This window comes from Coptis chinensis, chromosome 8 (assembly GCF_015680905.1).
Source record: "Coptis chinensis isolate HL-2020 chromosome 8, ASM1568090v1, whole genome shotgun sequence".
NCBI classification, from domain to species: Eukaryota; Viridiplantae; Streptophyta; class Magnoliopsida; order Ranunculales; family Ranunculaceae; genus Coptis; species Coptis chinensis.
The window spans coordinates 10,522,138-10,529,302 of NC_141463.1; positions in this window are offsets into that span (position 1 = coordinate 10,522,138).

Below are 7,165 nucleotides of genomic sequence, written 5' to 3' on the forward strand. Positions count from 1 at the left end.
CCTTTCTTTGATTCTCCTCCTTTGCCTACATTTAATGCTGATGAATTTCTTGAGAGCTTATCAACCCGGGGCGCTGGGAAGTTCTTATCTAAAAGGATGAGGGCGAATTGGCTGGACCTATATAGGTAAGACCTGCTAGCTGCTGATGCCTTTCAGTGTTTTGCTATTCTTTTATTTTTTATTTAGCATGTCATTATAGTGACTACGGAACTGAATCGCTTATTTGGTATGTCTTGGTCATTTTTATTCTCAGGCGCTTTTTGAAAGGACACAACTTTATGCCATGGTTCGAGAGAAGGCCTGCTTGTTCTTTGAACAAGAACAACATAGACTATGGAGGCAAGGCGAGGTCGAGGGGTGGGATTCAACAATATCTTTTGAAAATGTCTGAATTGGAAATTGTTGATTCTTTCAATGTAATTGAAAAACATTTACTTGTAGAGATATAGGTAATATATTTTCTATATCACACAATTTTTTTTTAAAGTAGTGCTGGTTTAAGGCATCAGTTTAAATTACACAACCCTTTGTATACTAAATTATAATATTTTTTTCTTAAAACTTTCTAGTTACAAAGATTCGATGCCAGTGAGGTGACTCTATGGTTGCGTGCCAAAAGCTCAAGGGTGATTTGCAAGCAGTGTTCAAGGTGCTTCCCAAGGACATGCAACAGCTTCTACTTTTCAACCCACAAACGGCAGCCTTACTACAAGGTAGTTTGGAAGTGACTAAAGTCCTTGGGCATCCTTCCATTCAAGTTGAGGTTGTTTCTCCCCATTCACCAAAGTAAAGCCAGATATTGTTACTTTGCCTCTGTTAAAGGCGAGACCTTCCTCAATGCCAAAAGAAGACAGTACCTTATGATGGGATTGACTAGATTCTTTGATCACGGTGCTTTTGTGTTGTCGAGGTTCAAATGAGTTTGTTCTACTCCTTGTTTGGTCTCAAAGCTTCTATTGCAATTTCAACTAGCTTCTGTCCATATCGTTCTTTTCTTCTTTTGTAATGTTTCAACTAATTTTGACATGTACAGATGATGATTTTGGTTTTAAAGTATATATTCAATCAACTTTTTTGTCATTTCTTCGACCTTGAACTTTAATTATGGCTTTGTACCCTGTTTATCTTCAATGCAGGTGCAATCTATTCTTTTACATTTCTTTCATTTCGTTATTTCACAGCAATATATATATTAACAGGTTCTCAGCTCCCTTAACTGATCTTCATGCTCCATACATGACTTGGTTTAACGTGCAACGCACGTGCATAATGCTAGTGAACTATGAAGAATGTATAGCTGCTGGCATAGTATTTCCCAATAATCTTTGTTGAAATGTTGAAATATCATTGGTGGCATTATAGCTTAGCTTGTTAACTGTTTAGTCTGTTAGGCACGAATTTTTTCCCCTAGTTTTATATAAACAACCACAGAGACGGCGCAGCAAAATTATCAACGAATATGAGTTGCTTTTATATAAATAAGAGGGAATGGTGATTGAGTAATGCTGCAATTTGCAACTACAAGTGGGGATCCAAAAAATCTGAAAAGTGAAAAATCTCATGAATCAAGAAGGATCAACATGGAATTATCAGCTTATTGATGAAGTTTTTGATCCTATAATAGCAGGACTTATCAAAGGAACACACATCAGACCACAAGATGGAGGGGAGGATGAATTAACCTGGTGGTCTGCTACTAAAGGAAAATTCTCTATTAAATCTGTTTTTTATATGCTCAAAGCAAATGATTGGGAGGACTGTGACTCTAATTTTCAAACAAAAACTATTAGAAAAATTTGGAGAGCTATGGTGGCAACTAGAGAACAAATGTTCATGTGGAAATTTTACATAGACATATTGCCAACTGGGAAAAATATACATAAAATGATAAAGAACAATAATACTATATGTGACTTTTGCTTTAGGAATAATGAAACTATTGAACACATCTTTTTTTAATGTGATTGGGCAAAAGCATTGTGGTTTGCTTCGCCACTTGGTTTAAGAATAGAGATCAATAAGGGATACCACATTAGAAGATGGGTGGATAAGATCATGGAATGGTGTGAAAGCAGGTCCCTGACATAGCAATTTTGGGTATGTATGCATACCATAATGCAAACTATGTGGGATAATAGAAATCTGGAGAAGTTTGACAAAGGAATAGCTGATAGGGGGCCTATAGTTCTATACTGACAGCTATAATGATTCAATGGGACATAAGACTCAAAGTTTTTCACGAGGAGAATCTAAGCCCTACTTCTTCTATTAACTCGAACACGACACTTAGGAATGTAAACACTAATTATAACACACATGCTTCTACATCAACTAATCATACTAATAATATATCTACTTTGAACCTCTCATATGCCTGATTTTGTAAATGTTAGGTTTGATGGTGCTTTTAATAAGAGATCTCTATCAGGAGTCTCTGGTGCTATGGCTTGGAATGAAGAAGGAGCTTTAATTGCAGTGAGGAGATTCACAACAAGGTCAGTGGATGAAAGTGAACTTCTTGCATCCGAGGTAGGAGTGCAACTGGCAAAACACTTAGGAGGAGGATTTTTTTTTTTAAGGGTGACAACATCAATGTCATCAACAGTTTGAGCTCCCAGGAGTCTAGTATTGTTTGGTCTTTACAGAGCATTACTAAAGCAGTTATCAGAAATGCTAGTAAATTTAATGTTTCATATGGTTAAGAAAATGTTTTAATAATGAGGCTCATGATCTAGCTAAATGGGCTTATAGCTCGTCTGACATGAGTACTCTACCAAAATGTTGCACTGATTTTCAATGTATCCCTTTAATGCTATAATATATATGTGTGTTGCAGTGAAAAAAAAAGAATAAGTAATGCTGCAATTTCAATTGCTTTTAGTTTTATTATTATCTCCCCACAGGGATAAATCTGTGAACAGGTACACTATGCTGCCCAAAGGAAATATAGAAACCTGATACGAAAATTCATAAAATATTACAGATATAGCTAACTTAGAATAAACAATGATATTGAGCTTATAATAAGGAGAAAACTGAAAAGACAAAAGAAACATGAACAGTCAAGGTGAGAGGTGTAAAAGGCTTCTGTTGTGAATAAATAACTGCGGAAACAACGTTACCTACAACAAACGGATCAATCCTACACAAAGATTGATCCTTCACACTAGACAAGTCTTCAACACCCTCCAAATACTATCCCAACGCTTCTCATTAATCTTACAATTTAACAAGCATATAAAGTAAAGATAATAATGCAAAAGAGAACCAACCACAAGACAAGGATATATCGTGGTTCGGCAATTTGCCTACTTCCACATTGGCGAGATCCAAGCTTTACTAGATGTCCAGAGTAACAGATTACAAGAGCTCTCAATTCACTCACAAAGAATGAACACTCAACTCACTAAGAATTTCTCTCTTTCTCTCTTTTTGGTTGGGTTAGGTTTCTACAGAAAAAACCTATATTTATACTATTTCAGAAAAAAATTCAAAATAGTGAATTTCGTCTTTGAAATCGGGTGAAGCTGAAGTCGCACCCATCGGAGGCTTGTGGCGCTCAAAACACCGGAGGTAGAGCTGGTCGCATCTATCCGAGGCGAAAAGCGCTCAAAACATAAAAGAGAAAAAAAATTCCCTTTTTCTCTACATTCTCCACCTCGGTGAGGTTTTAACACATAAAACCGAACCGAACACATCCAGCAAGAACACATCCATCCAGAACTCGCAGTCCATCTAGAACTTGCTCACGAAGAGCCACCCACAGAGAGTGTCATGCTCATAAAGAGCCACCCGCAAAGAGTGTCTTGCTCACGAAGAGCCACCCACAAAGAGTCATGCCCACGAAGAGCACGTCATGCCCACAAAGGGCCACCCACAAAGAGTGTCTTGCTCATAAAGAGCCACCCACAAAGAGTGTCATGCTCACAAAGAGCCACCCACAAAGAGTGTCATGCTCACAAAGAGCCACCCACAAAGAGTGTCTTGCTCACAAAGAGCTATCTTCACAGAGAGTCATGCTCACAAAGAGCAATCACGCCCACAAGGGCCATGCCTACTTAAAAGGCATCAATCAACAATGCATGAGCCTCCACCATTTGTGGAGTACCTCCAACCAATGTTGGAACTCAACTCCATAGAGAACCTTCTACAACCCAAAACCCTTTTGCCCTTAGGCAATGAAACAAATTCCCAAGTACAAAACTTGTCACGAGCCTCCACCATTTTCTGCATATCCACCGACCAATCTCTGTAATGAGCATCTCTAACAGCTTCCTTGAAGCTATATGGCTCATCGTCTTCAATATTCAGTGCGCAGGCAACCGAGTCCGGTTGACCATAATGCTTTACTGGCTTATCATGCCCGTACTTCATAACTTGTTTCACACTTCTCTTTGGCTTTGATCTAGCCAAAGCTTGCTGCTCAGGTTGTTGTAACTCTACTTCTTGTTGAATAGTTCTTTCACTAAGAACCTCACTCTCTTTAGCATCCTCAGACGCTTCTATCTCAATCACTTGAGATTGTATAGAATCACCACTATTTCCAGCCTTCTCTCGCCTGCTAAAAAGTAGCACCGAAGTCTCATCAAAGGTAACCTCACTGCTGAACAGGAACTTGTGGTTCTCTAGACACCATAATCCGTATCCCTTTCCTCCCTTTGCATAGCCCAAGAATATTGCTTTCTTAGCTTTAGAATCAAGTTTACTATCATTCATGTGGTAGTAAGCACTAGATCCAAACACTCGCAAAGTACCATAATCAGCTGGTTTCCCTGTCCACACCTCATAAGGTGTTTTGCAGTCTATCGCCGGAACCGGTGATCTATTATACAAGTAACACGCCATGGCCACTGCATCTGCCCAGAACTCTTTGCCAAGATTGGCATTGGAAAGCAAACACCTAGCTTTCTCAAGCGGCGTCGCGATTCATTCTCTCGCTAACCCGTTTTTTTGTGCGTGCGCCCCTCACCGTCTGTCGATTGTCCGGCAATTCTACATTGCAAGACAAAACTCTTGGAAAGGCCTATAGGTATACTCAGTACCATTGTCAAACCGTAGAATCTTCACCTTCCTATCTGTACGATTCTCAACCCTTGCCTTCCACTTCTTAAATGTCTCGAAAACTTCATCCTTGGACTTCAAGATATATACCCACACATAGCGTGTATAATCATCGATGAAAGAGAAATAATACCGGTTACCTCCCTTAGAAGCCACTCTAGAAGGTCCTCAAACATCTGTATGCACATAATCTAGGATGCCTCTCGTCTTGTGCTTGCTTGTACCGAACTTGAATCTGCACTGCTTGCCATAGACACAATGCTCGCAGAATTCCATACTTGGTTTATCCAAGTCTTTCAGTAGCTCTCGCTTGCACAATTTCGGACAATCCCTTTTGGCTCATATGCCCAAAGTGCATTATATGCCACAATTTTGTGCACTCAAAATCATCACTACATGTACCTACTGCTACATCACCTATCACTGTACTACCCAACAAAGCATACAAGTTTCCATGTCTTTGACCCTTCATAATGACTAAAGAGCCACTAAGGATCTTTAGGACTCCACCATTTCCCACAAAATTGTGGCCTTTGGAATCCAAGGTACCAAGAGAAATAAGGTTCTTCTTTAACTCAGGAACATGCCTCACATTGGTTAAAGTCCTCACTACACCATCATGCATCTTGACCCGTATAGTTCCAATCCCAACCGTCTTACAAGCAACGTCATTGCCCATCAAAACGGAACCTCCACTCAAGTTCTCATAGGTAGCAAACCACTTCCTATTTGGACACACGTGGTAGGAACACCCGGAATCAAGAATCCATGTATCAGTCATGTGGTCGTCTTGTGTAGACACCGAAAGACTTACATCATCCCCATCGAAGCCGGAAGCAAGACTTGCTTCACTAACATCCTCATTCTCAAACTTACCACTCATTTTGTTACTCTTTTTCGGGCTAGAGCAATCACATAGATAATGCCTCTTTTCTTTGCAATTGTAGCACCGTACATGTTTTAAAGGCTTCTTCGAACTACCCTTCCACTTGCTTGTGGAAGTCATCTCATTCAACATCACCCTCACCATCTTTTCTTTTGCTTCTTTATCAAACTTCTCTACTTTAAATCTAGCATTTGACATCTTGGGAGCCCCTTTTTCAAGTCACACACAATAACCCAAAAAAAATCTCACTCAGGAATTTTATTGAACACCTTGTCTACATAAATTTCGAGCACTATGGTTCTTTACCAAAACTCAAAATCCTAGGTCGTATACCTCGCTCTGATACCAATTGTTGTGAATAAATAACTGCAGAAACAACGTTACCCACAACAAACGGATCAATCCTACACAAAGATTGATCCTTCACACTAGACAAGACTTCAACACCCTCCAAATACTATCCCAACGCTTCTCATTAATCTTACAATTTAACAAGCATATAAAGTAAAGATAATAATGCAAAAGAGAACCAACCACAAGACAAGGATATATCGTGGTTCGGTAATTTGCCTACTTCCACATTGGCGAGATCCAAGCTTTACTAGATGTCCAGAGTAACAAATTACAAGAGCTCTCAATTCACTCACAAAGAATGAACACTCAACTCACTAAGAATTTCTCTCTTACAATCTCTCTCTTTCTCTCTTTTTGGTTGGGTTAGGTTTCTACAGAAAAAAACTATATTTATACTATTTCAGAAAAAATTCCGAAACAGTGAATTTCGTGGTTTGAAATCGGTAGTAAGCTGGTCGCCCATCGGAGGCGGAAAGCTCAAAACACCGGAGGTAGAGCGTGAGTCGCCCATCCGAGGGAAAAGGCTTCAAAACATAAAAGAGAAAAAAAATTCCCTTTTTCTCTACAGCTTCACAGTCGTCTCTACTAACATAATTCAATGACTGAAGTAATCTAAGATACACTTCAATAAACCATTATTCTAGAACATTAACACAACTATCTCTTGACTTAAGGAATAAAATAAATAAAATGTTTTTACTTCGCGACGCGATGGGGTGGGGGGCATTTGGATGCTCTTATGCTCTTCCCCTCCTAACAGAAAAACATTTGTACCGTAAGGGACTCTAGACTAAATATAGTCTAGGTATACTCACAAAGTTAGTGGTAGCTTGGGACTATCACACAAACACAAAAGTAAAATAG